Here is a 27302-nt window from a genome sequence, read left to right on the forward strand (position 1 = left end):
CCAGGGCCCGGTGGCAAGACAACCTTTGCAACCCTGATAGTTCTCCCACTGCTTTAGACCCTTATATTTTCTTGGTATGCTGGTGACATATATATCTTGTTTTCTGCCACCCTGGGGGGGGGGGGCCAATACAGTAGGAAGGGAGCTCACTGCAGAACATGTGAAAGGGCCATTGTGGGATCGTAGTAAAGGGCCCCAGGATATATATATATATATATATATATATATATATATAATTGCATTTTATAGTTGCCCCCCTACTTTTGTCCCTGTCCCCCCATGTGCCCCCCCTAAATATAAAAGCTGAAGATGCCACTGGCTACGATTGATCTCTGTTATTCTGACCCCGGCCTGCCATCTAACCACGCTCCGCTGTACAGTGCTTGATATCCTGTTGCCGAACTTTGCCTGTATCCTGACCATTCTCTGCCTGTCGTCTATATCTACATCTGATCGTCTGTTACCAAACCCGGCTTGTCTGACTACTTATTCAGTGTCTCCCCAGCCCTGCACCCACCAGCCTGCTTCCTGTTTCCTGCTACACCAGCTGAACTGACCAGACCAAAGATGAACCAGGCACCCATACACCGCCAGGCTATTGTGGCCACTGTTGCAACACCGGTGGCCCTTGAGCCGGGGTTGTACAAGAAAGCCTTCCCATTGCACGTCAGGCTCATCCGGCAGGTACCTAACATGCACTCAACCAAACTGTCAAACCATTCAATGGCTGGTGTCATAACTGATCACATGTGCAGCATCATAGCATTTGTAGATTAAACAGAGGCCAAGATGGCAGCTTCCTTGGCTGAAAACAATAGGAGGGTTTACTTACACTTTAAGACCACAGCGGGGCAGGCAGACCGCAGGAGCATTTGTGGCAAGCGGAGCTTTTTCTTCATTTTTTGGGTCCAGGGGTGGCGGCGAAGTTGTGATTGACGATGTATCTACATTGGGGGGCATTTTTGTAATTTTTTAATAAAGGAATTGTCAAAAACACTTGTACTGTCTTTATTCACTTTTAAATAAATTTTGGTGAATGGGTAGGGGTACTATGTACCCCATACTTATTCACATAGGGGGGAGAGGGGGCTTCCAGACTCTGAGAAGCCCCCTGACCGCAGACCCCACAACCCCAGCCCAGGGTTGTGGGGACAAGGCCCGTCAACATGAGGACAAGGTGTTTTTTTTTTTGGGGGGGGGGGTGGGCGCTTGCTGGTACCATAAGTGTCTGATATGGATTTTGGGGGGACCCCACGCCATTTAAAAAAATCCAATCCAAATCTAAATCCATACCAGGGACCGCCTTTTTTTTCACAAATGTTTTAGTTGGCATTTTTTTTTTTTTAACATTCAGCTGTCATGCATTAAAAAAAACACATTTTCGGATGATGGATTGAGCAATGCTCCATGAGATGTTCAAAGCTTGGGATATTTTTTATACCTAACCCTGCTTTAAACTTCTCCACAACTTTATCCCTGACCTGTCTGGTGTGTTCCTTGGCCCTCATGATGCTGTTTGTCCACTAAGGTTATCTAACAAACCTCTGAGGGCTTCACAGAACAGCTGTATTTATACTAAGATTAAATTACACAGAGGTGAACTCTATTTACTAATTAGGCAATTGGTTCCACTAGATTTTAGTTAGGGTATCAGAGTAAAGGGGGCTGAATACAACTGCACACCACACTTTTCACATTTATTTGTAAAACATTTTGAAAACCATTTATCTTTTTTCTTCCACTTCACAATTATGTGTCACTTTGTGTTGGTCTGTCAAATAAACTCCCAATTAAATACATTTACGTTTTTGGTTGTAACATGACAAAATGTGGAAAATTTCAAGGGGTATGAATACTTTTTCAAGGCACTGTAATCCTTCCCTGACACTGACGGCTGGGATGCATTGTTTACTACAACTGACACTAGGACAATTTTTACTCCCGATGGCCACAGTCTGGCCCTCCTAATGTCTAAAGGACAGTAAACTGGCCTTTTGTTTAGAAAGTTTGGAGAGCCCTGATTTAGACTATCCTATCCACAGGATACAGGAAGAATTACTATACCAACATTTTATTGGCTGAACTAGATGGATTTATTTCTCCAACGTGATATCCTTGCTTTCTGAGAGAGAGTTGGCCTGGGCAAACCCTCTATGGGAGACACAAAAACCTGTTGTCTTGAGTTACCCTGAGTTTGTGACTTCTTTTAAAAGGGTATTTGACGTTCCCACACGCTCCGCTTCTGCTGTCAAGTGCCTCATGTCCATCAAACAGAGTACGAGAACTGTTTCTGATTGCGCTATTGTATTCCGTACTCTGGCAGCAGAGGTTGCTTGGAACAATGAGGCCCTCGAGGTTGATTTTCTCATGGTCTCTCGGATACCATCAAGGCTGATATAGCAGCCTCAGATATACCCACTGAGCTGGAGAGGTTGATCACGTTTGCCATCCTCATTGACTCCAGACTCAAAGAAAGACTCCCTTTTAAGGAGCACTTGCGGAAGCCTCCTGTACATTTGTTTCCGAACTTTGCAGTCCCACCCTTGCCTCCCTCACCTCCCATGCCTCCTGGTACCGAGTCAGTCTGTGAAGATGAACCCATGCACTTGGGCTTTACGCGTCTTTCTGCAGATGAGAGAACCCTTAGGAGGAGGGAGAGATTGTGCCTTTATTGTGGCCAGGCAGGTCACTTTTTGACGTCTTGTCCTACCCATCCAGGGAACATCCGAACCTTGAGGTCCTCTCACAGACAGACCTTAGGTGGCGTTGTTTTGCCCCTAGTTATCCAGAAGGATAAGCCCCTGGCTTTGGTTACCCTTTCTTGGGCTGAGTTGTCCGTCAAGATACAGGCTCTAATCGACTCTGGGGCTGCAGGTCTGTTCATTGATGCTGTGAAGACTCTTCAAAGTTAGAGCTAGGCTCTGCAGGATACGGGGTGCCTTGCCGCGGCCTGCAGCTTACGCATGTTTTGCAAATGTGTGCAACTAAACCCCTGTTTTTAACACATACTGTTAGACAGGTTAATTTGGTTGGTCACAGGCTCGTTGGTAAGTTGAGCTTGAAAATTCTTTGGTTTTTGACCTGCCTTTGTATCATAGCACTTGATTCCGCTGCAGCTGCATGACACTCCACTTGCCATTGAGGTTCTTGACGGAAGAACTCTACAGCCTGCCCATGTGACTCATGAGACTGTTCCATTGTCCATGGCCGTAGGGGCTCTTCACCATGAGATAATCCAATTCCAAGTTGTTTCCTCACCTAAGTTTCTGCTGGTTATTGGTTATCCTTGGTTACAGAGGCACAACCCCTCTTTTGATTGGCTCCATGCTGAGGTTCTCTCCTGGTCGCCACAATGCAGTAAGACATGCTTCCAGAAGGTAGCCAAGGTCATGTGCACCTCTTCACTCTCCTCCCTGCCGGAGGAGTACCACGATCTTAGCGATGTCTTTGACAAAGGTCAAGCCCGTAGTTTGCCTCCACACTGGTCGTATGATTGCGCAATTGACCTTCAACCTGGTGCCATACCCTCTCATGGCCGGGATTACCTTTTGTCGGTATTGGAGGATAAGGCCATGGAGGAGTATATTGCAGACGCATTTTCTCGAGGTTTCATCCGCAAATCCTCGTCTCCTGCTGGTGCTGGATTCTTCTTTATGAAGAAGAGGAGTGGTGAACTGAGACTTTGTATTGATTATAGGGGTCTCAATCGTTTCACGATTAAGAATGCCTATCTGATTCCGTTGATTACAGAGTTATTTGACTGCCTCAAGGGAGCAACGGTTTTCACGAAGCTTGATTTGAGAGGGGCATACAATATTGCGAGGATTAAGAAGGGCGACGAGTGGAAAACTGCATTTAATATGCAAACAGGCCATTATAGTACCTTGTAATGCCTTTTGGCCTTTGTAACGCCTTGGCAGTTTTCCAGGAATTTATTAAGAATGTCCTCCGAGATTTGTTACAGTTATGTGTGGTGGTTTATCTCGACGATATCCTCATATTTTCCAAGTCTCTGGAGAGCCACCAGACAGATGTCTGTTGTGTGCTTCAGAAGCCAAGAGAGAACAATCTCTATTGTAAATTGGAGAAGTGTGAATTCCATCGTAAACAGGTTAAATTCCTGGATTATGTCATTTCCACTGCTGGTTTTTCGATGGACCCAGAGAAACTTTCAGCAGTCCTACAGTGGCTCCGACTCATGGGTTCACGTCCTCTTCAGCGTTTTCTTGGCTTTGCCAACTATTATCGGAAGTTTTATTCGTAACTTCTCTTCTCTGGTCAAGCCCCTGACTGATATGACCAGAAAGTACGGTGACCCAGCATTTGATGGACACACTGGCAGCCTATGATAGGCACACTGGCAGCATTTGATGGGCACAGTGGAAGCATATGATGGTCACACTGGCAGCATGTGATGGGCATACTGGCAGCATGTGATGGGCACACTGGCAGCATTTGATGGACACACTGGCAGCATGTGATGGGCACACTGGCAGCATTTGATGGGCACACTGGCAGCATTTGATGGACACACTGGCAGCATATTATGGATACACTGGCAGCATATGATGGGCACACTGGCAGCATTTGATGTCACACTGGCATCGTTTGATGGCACAGTGGCAGCGTTTGATGGGCACAGTGGCAGCGTTTGATGGGCACAGTGGCTGCAATTGATGGCACAATGGCAGCATTTAAGGGCACAGTGGCAGCATTTGAGGGTACAGTGGCAGCGTTTGATGGGCACAGTGGCTGAGTTTGATGGCACTGTGGCAGCTTTTAATGGGCACAGTGGCAGCATTTGATGGCACCGTGGCAGCGTTTGGGCACAGTGGCAGCATTTGATGGGCACACTGGCTGCAATTGATTGAACAGTGGCAGCATTTGAGGGCACAGTGGCTGCATTTGATGGGCACAGTGGCTGCAATTGATGATTTTTTTAAAAAAAAATTTGCGCCCCCCTCCCCAAAAAAAATTTTTTGAGCACCAGCCGCCACTGCAGGAAAAGTTAAACTAGGGCACTGGAGGTATGTCAATTCTCCAACAATTCTCCAACAAGTCAAATCATTTACCATATTATTAACGGGGATCTCCCCAAATTCAAACTAATATACAAAAGTAGAGCATGTACAAAAAAATTCACCAAAGTATGGCAACCGTGGTTGAATGTCTCTAACTCATTCTGGGCTACAGTCCTGTCGTCTCAAACGACCTAATTAAGATTGATCCACAATGAATGGTATCTTAACACCCCAAGAGGAAATTAAATAGTTGAAATGGATATAATATTACTTCCAGTATTTCTGAAAATTAAGACTGAGGTGGGCCGAGGCTAGTGTACGTTCAGGGTGGGAATGTGTGTGTGTCTGCTGTTGTTTTTGTTTTCTAGGTACCTAACCTGTTGCATCCTATCCTAGTTCCCCTCTCTCTTATAATAATAATTTTTTGGGAATAGGGAGTGATTGTGATTTTATATCATTGCTTTAAAATGGTCTTTAACTGACAATTGTGCGGTCATTCAACACAGTACACAAATAAAATTGATGTCCTTTTTTCCCACAAATAGAGCTTTCTTTTGGTGGCATTTGATCACCTCTTTGGTTTTTATTTTTTGTGCTATAAACAAAAAAATGGCCGACAATTTAAAAAAAAAAAAAAAAAAAAAAAAATTTCACTTTCTGCTATAAAACACATCCAATAAAAAAAAGGTAAAAGAAAAAAATCAAATTTCTTCATCAATTTAGGCCAATATGTATTCTGTTATAGCATCTACTATCTATGGAATATATTTATGGAATTTTTATTTTTTTACATTTTTTTTTATTAGTAATGGCAGTGATCAGCGACTTTTAGCGGGCCTGCGACATTGCGGCGGACAATTCTGACACTAAGTGACTCTTTTTGGGAACCAGTGACACTAATACAGTGATCAGTGCTAAAGAAAATGCACTGTCACTGTACTTTTGACACTGGCAGGGAAGGGGGTTAACATCTGGGGCAATTAAATGGTTAAATGTGTTCCCTGGGAATGCTTGCAAATTGTGTGGGGGATGCTTTGACTGGAGGAAGACAGTGATCCGTGTTCCTGCTTAGCAGAAACACAGAATCTCCATCTTCCCCTCTGACAGAACAGCGATCTGCCTTGTTTACATAGCAGACCTCCACTCTGCCTCTCTCAGGAACGATCGCTGGGTGCTGGTGAACTGGCTGATTGGCTCCCGCTGTGTCCAATCACAGCGGGAGTGAGTCGCCACCCCAGACCCAGAAATTAAAATGTTGTACAGGTATGTGATTTCGCGCTGAAGGGCCGCCCCGCCGCAGCACATGTACGTGGGGTGGGGGGGTCCAGAAGCGGTTAGAGTATATGTGAACCCTTACTTTGTAAAACAACCCATTCAGTTTAAAATAGGAATAAAAGGCATATAAAAAATTCTAAATATCTTTTTTTGTTTTTTTTTTTTTTATAAGGAAACACATAATATCTGTTCTCAGTTGCATAAGGACTAGCAGAGGTGGGGGTGGAGAACCAGCAGCACACTGATTTTGGATAAAAAAGAATGCATGGCTGCATACCGAGGTAGTGATGAATCTCTTTATTGTAAAATCCGTAACATGACTAACACCACAGGACAGGCAAACAGGTACATGTAGACGCGTTTCACACAGCAACACTGCACTTATTCATTACATTTGGTAATGAATAAGCGCATCATCGCTCTGTGAAACGTGCCTACCTGTACCTGTTTGCCTGTCCTGTGGTGTTATTCATGTTACAGATTTTAAAAATAAAGAGATTCATCACTACCTCGGTGTTGTCAGAAACCATGAATCAGACCTGGACAGAAGTACAGTTAAATCACACTTGTTTAATAATAAAAGTAAATAGAACAAACGTAGTCAAAACATAGCCAAAGTTCGGTAACGGATAGTCGGACTAGCCAGAAAGTCAGGGATCAGCGTAGTGGAACAGCAAGCAGGATCTGGAGCCAGAAGGAATGTCAGCCAAGAAAGTCTTTAACAGGGAAGCAGGAGATAGTCTCTGTGATGTTGACCAAGGCGAAGGCAGAGATCATCTGGGATGGACGGCTTAAGTAGGCAGGACTGACGAGTAGGATATTATCAACAGGTGAATCACTGTGGAGAGATAGGAGCTGGCAATTAGCCGACAGCTTAGCGGCCAGCTCAGAGAAGGAAGGGCTTGGCCCAGCCCTGACAGGTGTGCAGCCATCCATTCTTTTTTATCCAAATTGCACGGCCAGCGAGCTGAGGCTAGCACCCCTGGGAGGAGTCCATTCCCCAGCTTATCTGGTTCCATCACTCACCTGGAGCGGCATTTTCTTTTCCTATTGCTAGCACACTGATTTTCCCAGTGTGCAGGGGGGTGTTAACGTACAAGTCTGACCATTGAGGAGAAGTAGGCTGTTCTCTCAGCACAACCAGAAAGCTGACCACGTTGGGAAGGATGTGCTTTCATGCCTAGCGTAGTCAGTTTGAAATAGGCAAGCAGGGGGATTGCCAGGATCACCAGGTATTTCACACAAAGGAAGCAATACAAAGAGAACAGAATATTTTTTTTTAAGACAAGTAGATGGTACAACAGGCACTTATCAGGAATATGAAATGTTGGGGTAACATATTTTTGAAATATGGGCATTGCATAGGCAGTTGTGCCAAAACATTGGCAATTTTGGCAATACATAGCCCCTTCTACCACAAGCTCTCTCTTTTCTAAGCAGCTCAATTGAGGGGCTAACCACATACTTGCCCACAAATCAGCCAACTAATGGATAGAAGGAGAGTATGATGTCCAACCCCCCTGCCTCAAGCTGGACCATGACAGTGCCAAAAACCACTTGTCAACTTTAGCTTTCTCACAGTGTTTAACTGCTATGCTAGTGCAAGCCAAGGTCTGGCACCACTACAGAGAAATCCATAGCTGTCAGTATCCCTGTTGAAGAGATTATCTTGTCAGATCCTAACTGCTCTCTCCATAAATAAAAAAAAGTCTCTTATCTTCCTGTTCTTCTCTAACAACTGTCACCTGGACAGGCAGTAAAGAGAAATCTCCCCCATGTGAAAACAGACAGCAAAAAGTCCTGCAAGAGTTCTAAACTTCCATCACTCTACAAGAACTAGTAATCTTACTGTTGCCTCTGGTCCCATTGGAGATGGCTTCCCTTCTTTCAAAATCAAAAGGTTCCAACCCTTCCACTCTGAAACAAAAAAAAGTTTGGGTAGAGTTGGGCTTTAAATTAATGTCTTGTCATGTCATTGTTGAGACAGAACGGGCTTGATGCGTGTAACCTTTAGATGAGAGATGCTGGATCTCAAACACAGTGTTGGGTCTCTTTTTGTAAAGAAAATCTATGGGGGGAGTATAATATCCATGGCGAGGCAGCTCCACATTCATGACAGGGCTACGAGGGGGTGCTTTGAAATCAAATCCACATGGAAGACAAATGGAGCTCCCCATCCTATGGGTCCAAAAGCATAATATTTATTTCCTCCTGTAATTTAAGCAAACACTTTTCGGGAGCCTTCACAAGCCCTCTTCATCATGGCTAAAAATACAGTAAATATTGAAATCAGTATAAAAATCATGCAGTGTATCTTAATAACAACTCAGGTTGTTAAAACTGGTACAATAAATATTCCAGTGTCCTGATAATAACAAGAAATGCTCTTGATTTCATGCATAGATTGCAATAAATGTGTATCTTCCTACAGGAGGATATTGAACCTTTTCACATTCTATGGAGCAGTGAGGAGGATGGAAAAGATGTGTACTACATGATCTACCTGCCAGATATTGCAGTAGTCTGTAGACAGACAAAACAGGGCAATGGATACAGATTTTTAATGGGTCACCGATATTATCATGATGACCCTGGGTCTGGTTCAGCAGCACTCCACAAAAAGCAGACACCCCCTGGAAATGGGGGATGAAGCCAGAGTTGAGGATCCAGATATATGCAATACAATGAGAACGACAAATATCTAAGAGTCCAATGTTTTTAATGATAAAATTGGCTCATAGCAAGAAAAAAATCCATTGTGTTTCTGTGACCAGTCTTTTTGGAATGTGTTTGAAATGTTGGACTCTTGGGTGTTTCGTTGGCACTCCCATCGGTCTGTATGTGAATGCCTATTGCAGCAGGTCACATTGCTGGACAACTCAATCAAAACAGGCAGGTTTCTCCCAACCCATTATGCTCATGGAGATATTTGGCCATGTGTGGGCAGCCTTCTGGGAAGTCTATTGTCACTGAGCAGCATCTACTATGCAGAAGTTGTCCATGTAATGAGATAATATGGCTTCCCCTAAATACAAATATAATTACAATCTATGCACAGTTTTCTAATACATTACTCAACAAAACGATTATGCCAAACATTTCTCAATTCTGTGGCACTGTGATAATGCCATATGCCATTCAAAGTATTATGTCTGAACAGATGTTAGAGGATGGCCCACTCTACAACAGATGTTGGCAGGTGGACCATCCTACTGGTCCATCCTAATGAACCAGTAGGATGGACCAGTTCATGCAACTGGTCCAGTGTGCAGAAGAGGCTTCTTCTGGGACTTCTGTTTTTGATCGCTTGCTTTATGAACAAAGGCTAGACATTTAACAAGCAGAAGGTTTGTGATACTTGCTCAGTTGGTTGTCTGTGGCAGGTAGCCAGCGCATTTTAGTGTGCGTAGCCAAGACAAGCCTTATGACCCTGAAGGGTGAACATGACAGCTCTTGGATCGCAATCCAGACAATTTCACACTTCTGATCCACTTTGCAACAATCTTGCTTCTGAAATCCAGGAAATGTAGGGCTTTCTCAGTCATCTCCTCTTCAGTCTTCATTGTGGAAAGGCTATAAATACAAAGCTGACAGAACTGGACTGGCCAACTGCCATTTTACATGTACAACATGCTTTTCTCAAGGTGTATGGCCATTAGCTGAGCCTGTTCTGTCAAATTTATATTTGTAACCTTTCTAAAAAAAAGAATTACAACTATCAGCACTGTGAGTGTCCCATATTTCCAGGACCACAATAGTTTATTAATTGAGAGAACCTGTGAGCAGATTTCTGTATCCTTCCATTCAGTTCTAGTAAGTCTGGTAGAAGACAGTGTTGCCATTCTCAGTTGTTTATGCTGTCATGTGATGTCATGCAGAGGGACGTGCAGACAAAATGCTTGAGTGCAGAGAAAGCCCAGACATTAAAACAGAAACAACATCGCACGCACTATTGAACTGATTTTGGTTAGGGAATTACCTGGACACTCCAGGAAATGTATGGCTTTTATATTCATAGCACCTAGAATTGCCAGATCTTGTAAGGCTTCCCTCACATCTTTTAAACTGGTTAAGGCCAAACTTGAATAATGAAAATCTATTGGCTGTACCGAACGATAGGATGGAGGCCTTCAGGGATGTCTGGGATCCCTGGAAACAAAATCTTTTAGATGCTGTGAAAGATAAATAGTTGAAACTCCCTTTTACTGGCCCCTCCGTTCCCTCCACCCCCCACCCCTGATCCACTCCTGAACTTTTTTCCATTCACTACCTTCAGTTCTGCTTTTAAAGCCTAGTTTTATTTTGGGTAATCTAGTTGTAGGCAGGTTGTAATATGTTTGCCTTAGAAAGTTAGCGGCTGGCCCAGGCCGGGGGAAAGGGTTAAGTTATGTGTGCTTCGTTCCCAGTCAGCCCACCTGTGATATAAAAAGGGGGAAGGCAGAGGTCCCGTACGCCCTTTTTTTGGTAGCCAATTCCTGCTCTCGACTTGTGATTCCAGGGCTGCTGTGCCTTGCTGTCTGCTGAAGACACCAAAAGTTCTGGAGGACTTCCAAACCATGGAGAATACCAGCATGGACTACCACCATATGGCATGCCTGAGCAGCCACACAACTGTAGTTAGGGTTAGGGACTGGACTTATTTGAAGTGGATTGAAAATATTGAAGTCTCTTCAGCAAAGGTACATTAACCGTTCCAAGACTGGTCTGAAGTTCTGGCGTATCTAAAAAACTATCGTCTGTAAAGCACAAAGGGGTATGAAGCTCAGTTACTACAAAAGGATTAACTTGGCAAGACAAGGAAGAGAAATGCCATTGCTAAGAGCTGCTGAGAGTAACCAAGCACAAGTTCAAGACACAAAGCAACTAGTCGTTAGGCATCATACGGGTAAGGTGACAGGTTGTCAGGTAGTGAGGCGGTTATTATCTGGCTCCCTCCCTAGCAGTCAGTTTTCAATAGCAACTGGAATGGAACCCGCGTTACGGAGATCCATGGCCTGGTCACATAGGTATGGGAAGTGAAGGAGTCAATAATGAGCATGCATGAGGTCCAAACTAGGTGCATGGTGGGACCCCAGCCCATTCTGCTACTGGGAGTGAGGTAACAGAGGTACGCTGGACTGGTGGAGTGGCACGAAACAACACTTTTCAGAGGAACTCTCTATTTTACTGCACACAGTGTAAAAGCTCATCTTGAAGTCAGGGAACTGCCTTATTGTTATGCCACGTACACACGGTCGGAATTTCCAACAACAAATGTTCGATGTGAGCTTGTTGTCGGAAATTCCGACCGTGTGTAGGCTCCATCGGACATTTGCTGTCGGAATATCTGACAATAAAAATTCGAGAGCTGGATCTCAAATTTTCTGACAACAAAATCCGTTGTCGGAAATTCCGATCGTGTGTACACAATTCCGACGCACAAACTTCCGCTTATGCTCTGAATCAAGCAGAAGAGCCGCACTGGCTATTGAACTTCATTTTTCTCAGCTCGTCGTACAGGTTGTACGTCACTGCGTTCTTGACGTTCGGAATTTCCAACAACATTTGTGTGACCGTGTGTATGCAAGACAGGTTTGAGCCAACATCCGTCGGAAATAAATCCACGGTTTTGTTGTCGGAATGTCCGATCGTGTGTACGTGGCATAAGGTTCTTCAAATGAACGCTGTCCCCGCCTGTTCCTGGGCATTGATGAGCATGCTCTGCACGAAAAGTACCCCTGCATGCAGGCCCACCCACATTGTGTTTTTCTACACTCTCGTGCAACATATTTGGAGTAGCACCTGGTTCTTCTGCCACTCCTATGGGAAGAAGAGGTGCTGTCATGTCCCACCCAAGGGACTCACTATCTTTTAACCTTGTATAATTGCAAATTACAACTGTGGAGATGCGCAGAATAAGTCACAACGTTATGACCCTAATACAATCAACTGTGCGCGGCCATGACAGGTTCTGTGCCCCTTTTGGCCTGTTCTGATGTCCTCCAATGTGTTCCAATAATTACATCGGTGGCAGCATAGCCATTATAATTGTAGGTAATAGATGGGTCTATTTCATTTTCAGCTCCTTACATATATAAGAATGAAAATTATGAAGACCTATCACTCCAGCTCCATTTCTCCTAAACTGGTCCCCAAGCACATCAGTGAGTCATGCTGTTTCTCTTTATATGGGGTGGGTGAGTGCTTTTGACAGCAAAAATTGGCAATTGTGGTAAAAAAACTTTACTTGCTACAATCAGATTTTTCAGCAGGCCAGAAATTTGGAACCCCTTAAGCACAAGAGCAAGACATACATTAGGGTTCCCCAGTACAGGATGGTGACTATGTTAAAGCCATTGCCACCAACCACATTGCCGATCTTGAGATGTAGAGCATGATTTGCTGTTGGAAACGTGTCAACAGAGAGTATTTTTACATATCTGCAGGCTCATCAGGTACGAGAAATCAAGACAAGCAATTCCTTTACAAATGACGGATGGCTAGCTGCAGTCAGCAGTGTTCATGTCATGTATGAAGACTAATTCTTTGAGAAATAAGAGGACAAGGTCAAACATTTGCTGTGTGGAGCTCACCCCGGCTATTTGTAGGTGCCACTAGTTCTACCATCTGCCTAGGTGCTATGTTACTACTAACTGGTCCTGACAAGCTTCATTAAATGGAAAAGCCATACAACTACGTGGAGACCGTACATAAAAAATAAAAAATAATTCATGGTTGCAACACATTTTCAAAAGTCTGTTAACACTCAAAATAAAGCATCATCTGTTGGTAAAAAATAAAAAAAATAAAAAATTGCTGAAATAGAAAATTCATGTCCTATGGAGACAGAAATATATTGAAAACAACCAAATGTGTTATAATTTGTGAGCTAACTAGTTAAAGTTCAAATAATCAACTGTATATAAAAATACTATTCTCAACTAAATTAGTTTATAGAGTCCTTATTTGCATAATAAATACATTTTGTCATGTTCATGATTTCCCATTCCTCTGTTCTTGTCTGTATTTGGTGCCACCTGTCCATGTCATTCATGTGTATACAAAAGTATTTCAGCTGTATGTCAATGTTGCAGAAATTTGTTTCGGTAATAAAGAAATTATTGGAAAAATTGCCACAGCACTTAAAGGAAGTAAATACATCCTCTCTTTTTTATTTTTTTATTTTTTTATTGTTTCTTTATCGAATTTTTGTTAAGCTTCCAAAATTAAATAAAAAAAATAAAACATTTCAAATATTTCAAATATATACTATCATATAAACATAGAAATGATAAGTATCAAAGGCATGGCATAGGCAAACATTGATATGTAGGATGTTTTGATTTCAGTTATGCAAGTATATCATACCATACAGTCATTTGAAAAAGAGAAATGACATTCAAAGATATTGAAAACAAAAAAGAAATCAAAAAAAGGAAAATGAAAAGGAACAGGATCTGCACCATGAGATGTAAACTACACACCCATCACTATCATTTAAACTAAATAAGGTTTGCATAAAAGCTATTCATTGTACTGTATTGAGCTGGTTTGTCTCAGAGCAATATGCAGAATCGTCGCATACCTGCCATATTTTAGAAAACTTTTGGCAGCGAACCATCTATTAATGCAGTCAAATGTTCCATCCTGCATAAAACACATCCTCCTTCTTTTTTTTTTTTGTCACCAAAGTAAAGGCATAATGTGCTAGTATACATCACATACAGTTAGAGATGAGGTTCAGGTTTGCCACTCCCATGGGTTTGTGACGGATCCAAAAGGATCCAGAGGGTTTGAAATTCGTGGCCCCCTCAGTTCACAGTTCAGTGAACCAACAGCCCCTTTTTTGGATTATCTTTTGTGTATGTCAGTAACAACTGTAGTTATTAAGTGTTCTTGCATAGCAAGACCACTTACTGTTATCTCACATATATATTATTCTTATTATAGCCAAATGTACCACCCTAACTCCTCCCACAGCTTTTACACTACATAGACAGTAATATACCGGAACGTGCGGATTGTTCTCCAATTGGTGTGCTATTACTTTGTGGAACGCCGAATGGTTCGCGAAATATCGTCGTTTTTGCGGCAAAATTGGTTCCATAGGAATGAAAGGAGAAATGTTCAAAACTAGAGTGGGAGGTGACAAAAGCTGATCAGCCAAAACATTATGACTACCTCATGATCAGCCAAAACATTATGACCACCCCATGAAAAAAAAAAAAAAAAGTAAAAAAAAAAAATCATTTTTGAAAAACAAAAAAACAAAAATGATTTTTGAAAAAAAAAATCATTTAAAAAAAAAAATATATATATTTTTTGGAAAAAAAAAATATTTTTGAAAACAATCATTTTTTAAAACAATTTTTTTTCATTTTTGAAAAAAAAAAATTGAAAAAAAAGTTTTTGTTTTTTTCAGAAATGATTTTTTTTTCAAAAATTTTTTTTTTTTTCAAAAAAAAATTTTTTTTTTTCAAAAATTATTTATTTTTTTTCAAAAGATTTTTTTTTCAAAAAATGTTTTTTTTTCAAAAAAAAAATATTTTTGAAAAAAAATAATAATTTTGGAAAAAAAAAAATAATTTTTGAAAAAAAAAAATAATTTTTGAAAAAAAATGTTCAGCTCTTTCAGCTAATGATGGGACTTCTTCAACTTTTTTTTACTACTATTTATACTTTTTAAAATATTAAGCTTTTAAACACTTTCTTTTTTTTTTTTAAATGGAACGCTTCACGAATTTGCATGTCATCCTTGCACAGGGGCCATGCTAATCTTCTCTGTGAAGTGTTCTTGCCTCCACCTACAGTAGTCTATAACTGGAGAGGGCGGAGTAACTGGGTGGAGTGGCTTGAGTAACTGTTGTGTGGTTGGAGTGGCTGGAGTAACACTTTCTACAGTTACTCCAGCCACTCCAACCACACAACAGTTACTCAAGCCACTCCACCCAGTTACTCCGCCCACTCCAGTTATAGACTACTGTAGGTGGAGGCAAGAACACTTCACACAATTTCCCCAGAAATTGTAGCTTTTCTAGTTTTTATTTGCTTTTATTTTATGTTTATCCTTTTTTTTTTTAAATGTTCTGCTAGGTTAAAAAATGGGTTGAGGTTTAGTGTTCTATTGGGGTGGATTATATTTTATTTTGCTATAACCTATTTTGCAGTATACACTTGTTGCTGGCACAGGCCAAGCTGCCCTTTGAGTGTAGTACATCACATCAGTAAAGTAATATGCACCAGAGCACCATATATTAACAACCCCTATTGCTATAGCAAGGGCTGGGACAAGAGGTGGCCAGAAGGTGCAGCTGGCCCAAGTGTAGCATTGGGGGGGATAGCTTGCATGTATACTCACGATCAGTGGCTGGCAAGTAGTGGGCCACAGTTTCAAGTCTGCTCTGACAGCTACTGTTGTCACACCACACTTTAACATGCCCACTCTTCACCCCACATCTACCCAATGCTGATACAAAACAAATTACACCATGCATGCACAACTACCTTCTAGCTACTAGAAAGTAAGCAATTGGCCATGCATGTGCAGTGCACAATCCGTGTCAACCATGAGCAGCAATAGCCAGAGTCAGAGTCAAAGTCAGACAAGCCCAAAGTGAAAGGCAGAGGTTATGCACGCAGAGGTAGTAGGGAGTGAGCAGGTTCTATGTGGACAAATCGGTGGCTGGGCTGAACTAGAGGCAAGGCATGTCTGTCTTTTTTATTTAAAAGTGGATAAGCTTTATAGCCACAGGACATGCAGGAGGCAGTTGGGTGGCCGCAAAGCCATCTCCTTCTTCCTTCTTCCAGATGCCAATCAGCCATTTGTCTTCAACTGTTGCTAATGAACCCACTCCTTCCTCCTTCTTCTCTTATGCTAATCCGGCCATAGTCCCTCAAATTGGTAATGAGTCAACAGAATTACATGATCACTGACCAGCTGCAGGAGGATGATCTTGATCAAGTGTAAGTATTCTTTTTTTGCAAGATGTGAAAGATAGCACCAAAACCATAGAGGAAAGGGACTTTTTGTCAGGGAGTAAGATGCAGTGATATTTCAGCAGCTGGAGCATATTGCGAAGCAATGAGGGGTGAGTAAATGACGAGGGCACACAGGGGCGTTGCTAGGTCTACAAAAGATCTGGGGCTAGAGCCCATAGAAACGTAGTAAAGAAAGTCATATACTTGGGTGGGCATACATATTTATCTAATATACGTGTGTGTATATCTCCATAGGGCCCCCCTTACATTAGGATCCCTAGAGAGCCTCCCCCTTGCATCAGGGTCCCCAGAAAGCCTCTCCCTTAAATCAGGGTCCCCAGAGAGCCTCCTCCTTAAATCAGGGTCCCCAGAGAGCCCCCCCTTGCATCAGGGTACCCAGAGAGCCCCCCTTAAATCAGGGTCCCCAGAAAGCCTCCCCCTTGCATCAGGGTCCCCAGAGAGCCTCCCCCTTAAATCAGGGTCCCCAGAGAGCCTCCCCCTTAAATCAGGGTCCCCAGAGAGCCTTCCCCTTAAATCAGGGTCCCCAGAGAGCCTCCCCCTTAAATCAGGGTCCCCAGAGAGCCTCCCCCTTAAATCAGGGTCCCCAGAGAGCCTCCCCCTTGCATCAGGGTCCCCAGAGAGCCTCCCCCTTGCATCAGGGTCCTCAGAGAGCCCCCCCTTAAATCAGGGTGCCCAGAGAGCCTCCCCCTTAAATCAGGGTCCCCAGAGAACCTCCCCCTTAAATCAGGGTCCCCAGAGAGCCTCCCCCTTAAATCAGGGTCCCCAGAGAGCCTCCCCCTGCATCAGGGTCCCCAGAGAGCCCCCCACTTACATCCAGTGGCGTCTCCAGCTTTCATATTTAGGGGGGGCACATGGGGGGACAGGGACAAAAGTAGGGGGGCAACTATAAAATGCAATTATATATATCCTTTACTACGATCCCACAACGGCCCTTTCACATGTTCTGCAGTGAGCTCCATTCCTAATGTATTGGGGCCCCCAGGGTGGCAGAAAACAAGATATATATGTCACCAGCATACCAAGAAAATATAAGGGTCCAAAGCAGTGGGAGAACTATCAGGGTTGCAAAGGTTGTCTTGCCACCGGGCCCTGGTGTTCTGCCATTGTGGGGTTCCCCAGCCTCCTCTTGCTGTCCTGCCCCTGCTATTGACAGCGCTGGTCTGGCATCTCTTGGAATTTACAGGCTGGTTCTCCTGTCCTAAGGGCGGGAGAAATCAGTCTGTTTTTTCAGTAACTGAGAGTCCTGGTGGAGTCCTTCCCGCAACTCGCTCTTCTCCCTGCCAATAAGGATGCAGGGGAAGGAGCAGATCGGGCAGCCGTGGTTGTGTGAGCGCTCGCATTATGCAGTGTCAGCGAGCAGAGGAAGGGGGGAGGAATCACCCGCAGGAGCTGACTGGGGACGCTCTCCCTCTTAGACATTGCCTTTTTTGTAAAAAAAAAAAAAAAAAAAAATTTTTTGGGGGGGGGGGCACATGGTGGGGCACAGCATAATGTTGGGGGGGTCAGGGCCCCCTCTGGCCCCCCCCTAGGGTCGCCATTGCTTACATCAGGGTCCCCAGAGAGCCTACCCTTGGGGACCCCTGCAGAGACTTGGGGCTATGGGCTCCAGATTCGGGGCTATAGCCCCAAAAGCCACCTCCTAGCAACGACACTGAGGGCACAGACCATCCATGGGTACAATGATTAGAAAGGAGAAAAGAGGGCTTAGACAGAAGAGCATTGAGAGAAAATTTTGTCCAGGGGCAGGGATAACTTGCAGAGGGCTGAAGGGAACAGATGTCCTAATCCAGCTGGTGAATAAATCATTCTGATGGAAGCAGTGGCTGAGAGATAGATTCTCACAGCTCAGACCATGTCCAGGCAATCTAGGGAAATTTCCTTCTGATGAGCTATAGCTAGACAGAGGAATGGATCAACATTTTCCTGCATGAGGTGAAAAGATGAAACTAACTTATGAATAAAAGAAGGCACTAGGCCTCAAAACCACCTTATTCTTGTGCAAGACCAAACATTTTTTTCAAAAAAATTTTTTTTTTCAAAAGATTTTTTTTTCAAACATTTTTTTTTTCAAAAATAATTTTTGAAAAAAAAAATAATTTTTGAAAAAAAAAAAATTTTTGAAAAAAAAAAAAATTTCAGCTAATGATGGGACTTCTTCAACTTTTTTACTACTATTTATACTTTTTAAAATATTAAGCTTTTTAACACTTTCCACAGTTACTCCAGCCACTCCAACCACACAACAGTTACTCAAGCCACTCCACCCAGTTACTCCGCCCACTCCAGTTATAGACTACTGTAGGTGGAGGCAAGAACACTTCACACAATTTCCCCAGAAATTGTAGCTTTTCTAGTTTTTATTTGCTATTATTTTATGTTTATCCTTTTTTTTTTAATGTTCTGCTAGGTTAAAAAATGGGTTGAGGTTTAGTGTTCTATTGGGGTGGATTATATTTTATTTTGCTATAACCTATTTTGCAGTATACACTTGTTGCTGGCACAGGCCAAGCTGCCCTTTGAGTGTAGTACATCACATCAGTAAAGTAATATGCACCAGAGCACCATATATTAACAACCCCTATTGCTATAGCAAGGGCTGGGACAAGAGGTGGCCAGAAGGTGCAGCTGGCCCAAGTGTATCATTGGGGGGGATAGCTTGCATGTATACTCACGATCAGTGGCTGGCAAGTAGTGGGCCACAGTTTCAAGTCTGCTCTGACAGCTACTGTTGTCACACCACACTTTAACATGCCCACTCTTCACCCCACATCTACCCAATGCTGATACAAAACAAATTACACCATGCATGCACAACTACCTTCTAGCTACTAGAAAGTAAGCAATTGGCCATGCATGTGCAGTGCACAATCCGTGTCAACCATGAGCAGCAATAGCCAGAGTCAGAGTCAAAGTCAGACAAGCCCAAAGTGAAAGGCAGAGGTTATGCACGCAGAGGTAGTAGGGAGTGAGCAGGTTCTATGTGGACAAATCGGTGGCTGGGCTGAACTAGAGGCAAGGCATGTCTGTCTTTTTTATTTAAAAGTGGATAAGCTTTATAGCCACAGGACATGCAGGAGGCAGTTGGGTGGCTGCAAAGCCATCTCCTTCTTCCTTCTTCCAGATGCCAATCAGCCATTTGTCTTCAACTGTTGCTAATGAACCCACTCCTTCCTCCTTCTTCTCTTATGCTAATCCGGCCATAGTCCCTCAAATTGGTAATGAGTCAACAGAATTACATGATCACTGACCAGCTGCAGGAGGATGATCTTGATCAAGTGTAAGTATTCTTTTTTTGCAAGATGTGAAAGATAGCACCAAAACCATAGAGGAAAGGGACTTTTTGTCAGGGAGTAAGATGCAGTGATATTTCAGCAGCTGGAGCATATTGCGAAGCAATGAGGGGTGAGTAAATGACGAGGGCACACAGGGGCGTTGCTAGGTCTACAAAAGATCTGGGGCTAGAGCCCATAGAAACGTAGTAAAGAAAGTCATACACTTGGGTGGGCATACATATTTATCTAATATACGTGTGTGTATATCTCCATAGGGCCCCCCTTACATTAGGATCCCTAGAGAGCCTCCCCCTTGCATCAGGGTCCCCAGAAAGCCTCTCCCTTAAATCAGGGTCCCCAGAGAGCCTCCTCCTTAAATCAGGGTCCCCAGAGAGCCCCCCCTTGCATCAGGGTACCCAGAGAGCCCCCCTTAAATCAGGGTCCCCAGAAAGCCTCCCCCTTGCATCAGGGTCCCCAGAGAGCCTCCCCCTTAAATCAGGGTCCCCAGAGAGCCTCCCCCTTAAATCAGGGTCCCCAGAGAGCCTTCCCCTTAAATCAGGGTCCCCAGAGAGCCTCCCCCTTAAATCAGGGTCCCCAGAGAGCCTCCCCCTTAAATCAGGGTCCCCAGAGAGCCTCCCCCTTGCATCAGGGTCCCCAGAGAGCCTCCCCCTTGCATCAGGGTCCTCAGAGAGCCTCCCCCTTAAATCAGGGTGCCCAGAGAGCCTCCCCCTTAAATCAGGGTCCCCAGAGAACCTCCCCCTTAAATCAGGGTCCCCAGAGAGCCTCCCCCTGCATCAGGGTCCCCAGAGAGCCTCCCCCTTAAATCAGGGTCCCCAGAGAGCCTCTCTCTTAAATCAGGGTCCCCAGAGAGCCTCCCCCTTTAATCAGGGTCCCTAGAGAGCCTCCCCCTTAAATCAGGGTCCCCAAGAGCCTCCCTCTTAAATCAGGGTCCCCAGAGAGCCTCCCCCTTAAATTAGGGTCCCCAGAGAGCCCCCCCCTTGCATCAGGGTCCTCAGAGAGCCTCCCCCTTAAATCAGGGTCCCCAGAGAGCCTCCCCCTTAAAGCAGGGTCCCCAGAGAGCCTCCACCTTAAATCAGGGTCCCCAGAGAGCCTCCCCCTGCATCAGGGTCCCCAGAGAGCCTCCCCTTGGGGACCCCTGCAGAGACTCGGGGCTATGGGCTCCAGATTCGGGGCTATAGCCCCAAAAGCCACCCCCTAGCAATGCCACTGAGGGCACAGACCATCCATGGGTACAATGATTAGAAAGGAGAAAAGAGGGCTTAGACAGAACAGCATTGAGAGAAAATTTTGTCCAGGGGCAGGGATAACTTGCAGAGGGCTGAAGGGAACAGATGTCCTAATCCAGCTGGTGAATAAATCATTCTGATGGAAGCAGTGGCTGAGAGATAGATTTTCACAGCTCAGACCGTGTCCAGGCAATCTAGGGAAATTTCCTTCTGATGAGCTATAGCTAGACAGAGGAATGGATCAACATTTTCCTGCATGAGGTGAAAAGATGAAACCAACTTATAAATAAAAGAAGGCACTAGGCCTCAAAACCACCTTATTCTTGTGCAAGACCAAAAATGTTCTTTACAGGACAAATCTGTCAGCACAGACACATGCTTCATGAAGATGTTTGCAACAACGAACTAAACCTTGTGAGTAAGAGTAGAAAAGAAAATGTCCCTGATGGGTTCAAAGTGCTAACCAAACCAAGTTTAAATCCCATAGTGTCACAGGTGTTTGTACAAGAGGAGCTATATGGGAGACACCCTGTACAAAGGTCTTTACCAAGGAATAGGAAGCGAACAGTCTTTGAAACAAGATCGTAGTCACTGAGATCTGGTTCTTGATGGTACCCAGGGCCAAATGCTTGTCCAGGTCAGGATTCTTCCGAGTATTTCCTGGGATGAAACTTTCTGTCTTTAAGCCAGACGAAATATGCCCCCCATGTGCAATGCTAGTCCTTGGGAAAGGTAGACTTCCTAGCTTTTAACAGCGAGCAGAGCGGTACCCGGGAACGGAGCAGTGCTGAGCCCTGAGCTGTCGACAGAACTCATGTTAAGAGAGTAGCTTGTTGGGAGACGTTCATCCAGAGAGTTGGTGGAAAAGGTTTGCTGGGATGGGTAATCTTCTTAAGGTTCTTACCAGGGAAATTGAAAATTATCCCCATTTTCTCCTGGATTTTGAAAATGCACAGCCAACGGATTGTGAGCGGGAAGTGTGGAACCAGGTCAACGCTGTTCTGCAGGACTCCGAGAGTATACTTACAGATCTGCAAGCATACAAAGGAGCGGGACAAGAAATACGAGATGCTATTCAAAATCCAAATGACATCCAGCTGCAGGAGAAGGCTTGGAATTCAGTGTGCCCCCTGGTTGTCTGGCTGAAGCCATTTTATGAGTTTTCGATAAGACTTGAAAAGGCTCTGAAGAGTTTATTAGAGTCTCTGACTTGCTCCCCCCCCCTACACCCCAACACAACACTTGGAGCGAGAGCAAGCTTTGGCTGAAGAGTTTGCTGAAATTCTGCACTTTACTCTCCGCTTTGATGAACTGAAGATGTGGAATCCTGCAATCCAGAATGACTTCAGTTATTACAGGCGGACGATAAGTCGAAACAGGATAAATAACATGCATCTAGACATCGAAAATGAAGTTAACAATGAAATGGCAAACAGGATGTCCCTATTCTATGCTGAAGCCACGCCAATGCTGTAAACACTTAGCAATGTCACTACCAGCTTTGTATCCGACAATAAAACATTACCCATTGAAAACACCACAGACTGTTTGAGTACAATGGCCAGTGTGTGTAAAGTAATGCTTGAAACACCGGAGTACAGGAGTCGGTTCACCAGTGAAGACACTCTCATGTTTTGTATGAGGGTAATGGTTGGTGTAATAATCCTTTATGACCACCTTCATCCAGTTGATGCTTTTTGCAAGACGTCAAAGATTGATATGAAAGGATGTATGAAAGTATTGAAAGAACAACCCCCAGATTCCGTGGAAGGACTTTTAAATGCACTCAGGTTTACCACAAAGCACCTGAACGATGAATCAACTTCTAAACAGGTCCGGGCGATGCTTCAGTAAAGTCCTGCCCTTGAAGAGGATTCTTTTACTGACCTCAGAAGATGTATATGTTTACATCATTTAATACAGATTGATGTTAATATTTATGTGTATTTACATAGTCATTACCCCCTTGTCACTGAACCTTTAGGCTTGTATCCCTGTCCCTAACCTATCCGGTGCCAGTGCTGCCCTCAGCTGTTTCACCAAAATGCTCTGAGGGCTTTTCAGACACCCACCGGGTGATAAAATCTGACTGACTTTTTTTGCAATTACATGCTGTTATTATATTTGACTTGCGAATTTAACTTTTTTTTTTTTCTTTTACCAAAGTGCTTAAACCATACTTTAAATTGGTGTGAATTGATTGATTGTATCTGCTATTGTGTTTTATTTGTCGGTTTGTCCAAAAATGCAGTTTAGGCACCGTTATTTTTATTATGTGTTAGGTATCCGGTCACAGGCAGTGGAAGTCCTTGTTAATATGCCAAATCTGGAGAAATTGACAAGCAAACAAAGTGGAGATATTTGTGTACTGGGGACCAGGGTTGTTGCTAGGTCTACAAAAGATCTGGGGCTAGAGCCCATAGCAGCGTAGTAAAGAAAGTCATATGCTTGGGCAGGCATACACATGTATATACAGTAATATACATGTGTGTGTGTGTATATATATCCCCAAGCGCCCCCCACTTACATTAGGGTCCCCAGAGAGCCCCCCTTACATCAGGGTCCCCAGAGAGCCCCTCCTTACATCAGAGTCCCCAGAGAGCCTCCCCCTTGCACCAGGGTCCCCAGAGAGCTTCCCCTTTGCATCAGGGTCCCCACAGAGCCCCCCACTTACATTAGAGTCCCCGGAGAGGCTCCCCCTTAAATCAGGGTCCCCAGAGAGCCTCCCCCTTGCATCAGGGTCCCCAGAGAGCCTCCCCTCCCCTTGGAGACCCCTGCAGAGACTCGGGGCTATGGGCCCCAGATTCGGGGCTATAGCCCCAAAAGCCACCCCCTAGCGACGCCACTGCTGGGGACTTTAGAGGCATGATTTAATGACATTGTGCAAACAGGTATGGTGTTCTGTAACCCATAGCGAACAAGAACTGTTCAGCCTCCATGTGCCTAAGGGACCTGTACCGACTAGGTACCCCTGGATGTGCCGCTCAGGTCACTGGCGCTCGTTAGAGGTGGTCAGATAAATGATGATCACCCTGCAGACACAGCTTGGCACCCTTATCTTCCCTATCTTACAGGCTTCATCTCTATGAAAGAGCAGAACTTTCATTCAAAGTTTGAGCACAGAATGGGTATCATTGTTTCTCAACCTTTTTTCCGTCAAGGCACCCTTTAAAATTACGGGCACCCTATTCTAAAATGTAAAAAAAACATAATAGTTTTACATAATGCGGCAGCATTGACACACGTAGGAGACCCAACATTAGAGTTATTTTTATTCTTCCAAAGCAAATACACTTTTGCACACTGGTGCTGACTAGTATTCCAGTGTTTTTCCTTTCCCTCAATTTTTCTCTATCAGTCAGCTGACCCCAGTGTTAATGATGGAGAGGGTCAAACAAGGATGCCGTGCAAGCGATCAACACTGATGTCATCACTGGTTTAGACACCGGTGGCTGGAAGGTTGAAATGGTTCACAAAAAAAAAAACTGTGGCTTTTTGTGTAACTAATGCCGCGTACACACGAGTGGACTTTCTGGCAGACTTGGTCCGACATTCTTTCCGCCGGACTTTCCAGCGGACTACCGCCGGACTTTCTGAATGGACGGACTTGCCTACAAACGAACAAGTCCGTTCATTTTGAACGTGATTTGGGTACGACGGGACTAGAAAAGGGAGTGAATCTCGGCGAGATTGACACCTTGCGAGCCAGGTCGCGGGGCATACCAGGCCCTTAGGTCTGGTATGGATTTTAAGGGGAACCCCCTACGCCGAAAAAACGGTACGCTCGCTCGTCCCCACCCCCTTTCCTGACCGGCCGGGCTGCGTGCTCGGATCGGGGTCTGGTATGGATTTTAGGGGGGACCCCACACAGCGGAAAGTCCGCTTGTGTGTACGCAGCATATAAGGCAGCCTTGATCCACCTGCTGGCTTGTATACATTATTGGCAATTTTTAGATATTTTACCAAGGCACCCTGGTTGAAAATTGCTGGTTTATAGGGAAGCATGCCCATTTATTTTTTGACTGCCAATGTCATGCACAAAGGCTATGTGCAGCTTCAGCCATCCATAGTGATAAATGAGGCTGTGTCTGGTGCAGCAAAGCCCGTCTAGCTGCTGAGCTTCATCTCTGACATGCAGTTCCCCACTCATCTGCACAAGCCCTTTATTAAAAGATAAAGGTGCCAAGTCTTGCAGGATTCATATTTTCATGCTGTCACTTTAACTGAGCCCTTCTCAAAAGATCTGTTATTTACCTTTGTTGAAAAAGCCAAGAAGCCTCTTGTCTGTCCATTCCCAGGAGTTTAGCACCCAAAACGCCTTTCTGTTATCTCTTGAACACCAGTGATATGACATTGCATTGGTCAGGAGTGACTTTAATTCCATAAGAACTACTTAACACATGCAGCTGAAGAGTTGAGCATGAAGACTGCAGGTAACAATACAAATAAGTTGTGCATGAGTAATAATGTTAAAGCTGATCTCCATCTTTAATGTCCTTTAAAATAGTTCATTTGGACAAAGCTGGCCCAAACTATTTATTGCAATACCAGATACGCTTGTTTAGTGCACTGTATTAACTGTATGTAGCCTCAGCTACATACAGTATACAGCGCTGTGTTCCGGCAGGGGGATGGGAACTTCCACAAAATCGGATCACACTGAGTGCCGCTCAGCCATCCACGGGAAGCTTTGTATTCTATTATTGAATGCAAGGCTTCTTCTGATTGACTGAGTCAGAGATTGAGATGTCATCCGCTCGCCTCTCTACTTCAGCCAAGCAAAACATACATATAGTGGTATCATTTTTTTAAAGCATTTTGTATTGCTTGGAGTTATATAGTACAGCATTTATGTGGCAGACAGCGCAGTGTGGTAGAATATTTAGTGCAGTCCAGTGCAAAATGTATTGGACCCGAGGCAGGGGGCGGACTGACAACTCATGGGGCCCCCTGGCAATAGAAGATTATGGGGCCCCCAGGCTTACAGGTGGCCGCCATGCCAGGAGTAAGTAACAAACAAAACAGCATATAGAGTACAGCAGTCAGGATGAGTGCCACGCTCACATGAGTCCTCCCTTACACCAAAGTCCCAACATTCTCCCTATACATCACAGTCCGCAGAGTCCTACCTTATGGCAGAGCCCCCCCCCAGTGTGTCACCTTCTATCAGTGTCCCCTTACACACACCTTTGCCCTTAGTGCTTGGTGTGGTAGGTAGCTGGAAGGAAAAGGCCTTTAAATTAGAAAAAAAAAATCCACTTGTTGCAGGCTCTGAACTGCGCAAGTGAGTCTTAGAGCCAGCGACATAGTGAACTGCTGTGGTTGGCCTCAGATCTAGCAGTGGGGCGTGTGAATAAAAGCCATGCAGATGTAAAAAAACTCAGATTTTTACATACTGTCCCTGCTTTTACTGAGGCCGGCCACTCTGATGGGGCCCCCTAGTGACATGGGGCCCTCGGTCCGTGCCCGAGTGCCCGAATGGTCAATCCGCCCCTGACCCGAGGTTACCATAAAGAAACACTGCATTCAGTTGTGGCATGTCAGAAAACAAAAAACAGACTGGTTAGTACAGTAATAACATACTCATATATGAGAAATAAACGTTCATTCCAGTTCTGGCATCCAGATCTTTAAAGCTGACCTCCCAGGAGATTTAAAAAAAAATTATATAGCAGTGTATTTACTAAATAAAAGAAACTGAATTGTTTCAAAAAGGATAAGTTCACCTTTGGAAACATGTTATGTTTGTATGACCCACCCATATTTAGGGGGCAACATGCTCAATTGCACTTGTCACCAGCGCTCCCTGCAATGTGACAGTGGATGGGGATCTTCTCCCCTCACTCGCTGTCACTTTTTCAAAACCTTGACAACCACACAGCCGAGTCTTTCATTTACAGAGCTCTGCAAATGAAAAAACTACAAGTACCGTCTTCCACCACTGTAGATTTACATGTAATCAGACTGTGAGCACGCTGCTCAGCATGCTCATGGTTCATTCATTTTTACTCCTAGTTTTGTAACTGCAAGCCCATACGGGGAAAGCTAGAGGAAGACTGTGCAGAAGCTTAACATTGAACCTGTGATCTGCTGGTGGCGGGTGCAATGCTTTGCAAGTGCAAAGCATGTCATCACTGGACCCTACTTTTTAACCCACTCATCTGAGATGCTTTCTGCCCAGGTGTCTGCAAATTTATAAAACATAAACCCCTCATCGCAGACATTAAAACACATAGGCCTCATTAACATGGGCAGGCATTTACATCACAGTAGGTACAACCATGTCTGTTTTTTATTTTACTGCTGAATAGAGCAACTCAGACTAGCATGTTTCCATTGCTTTGTGGCACTGTGGCTTTAACTCAGCATATCGGGATCAGCAGGCATTATGGCTGCCAAATGTGCCTCAATAGGACAATGCCACAACAGCATGCCAAATGTGACTTTGCAGGTACTTCGATGTACAATACCTCCTCGGATTTAAAAACAGGCATTCAGGCAGCTACAGT

At 44.2% G+C, this 27302-nt stretch overlaps 1 protein-coding gene and 2 pseudogenes across 1 annotated transcript in view; 2 read left to right on the plus strand and 1 right to left on the minus strand.

Moving 5' to 3' along the window:
• LOC141109019 (uncharacterized) overlaps nucleotides 1-27302 on the plus strand; it is a 91943-nt gene that overhangs the window by 39378 nt on the left and 25263 nt on the right. The window lies entirely within an intron of this gene.
• LOC141109127 (U6 spliceosomal RNA) lies at nucleotides 14994-15068 on the minus strand (annotated as a pseudogene).
• Nucleotides 21550-22824, plus strand: LOC141108562 (CYFIP-related Rac1 interactor A pseudogene; annotated as a pseudogene).

Source organism: Aquarana catesbeiana, linkage group LG09 (genome assembly GCF_042186555.1).
Source record: "Aquarana catesbeiana isolate 2022-GZ linkage group LG09, ASM4218655v1, whole genome shotgun sequence".
NCBI lineage: Eukaryota > Metazoa > Chordata > Amphibia > Anura > Ranidae > Aquarana > Aquarana catesbeiana.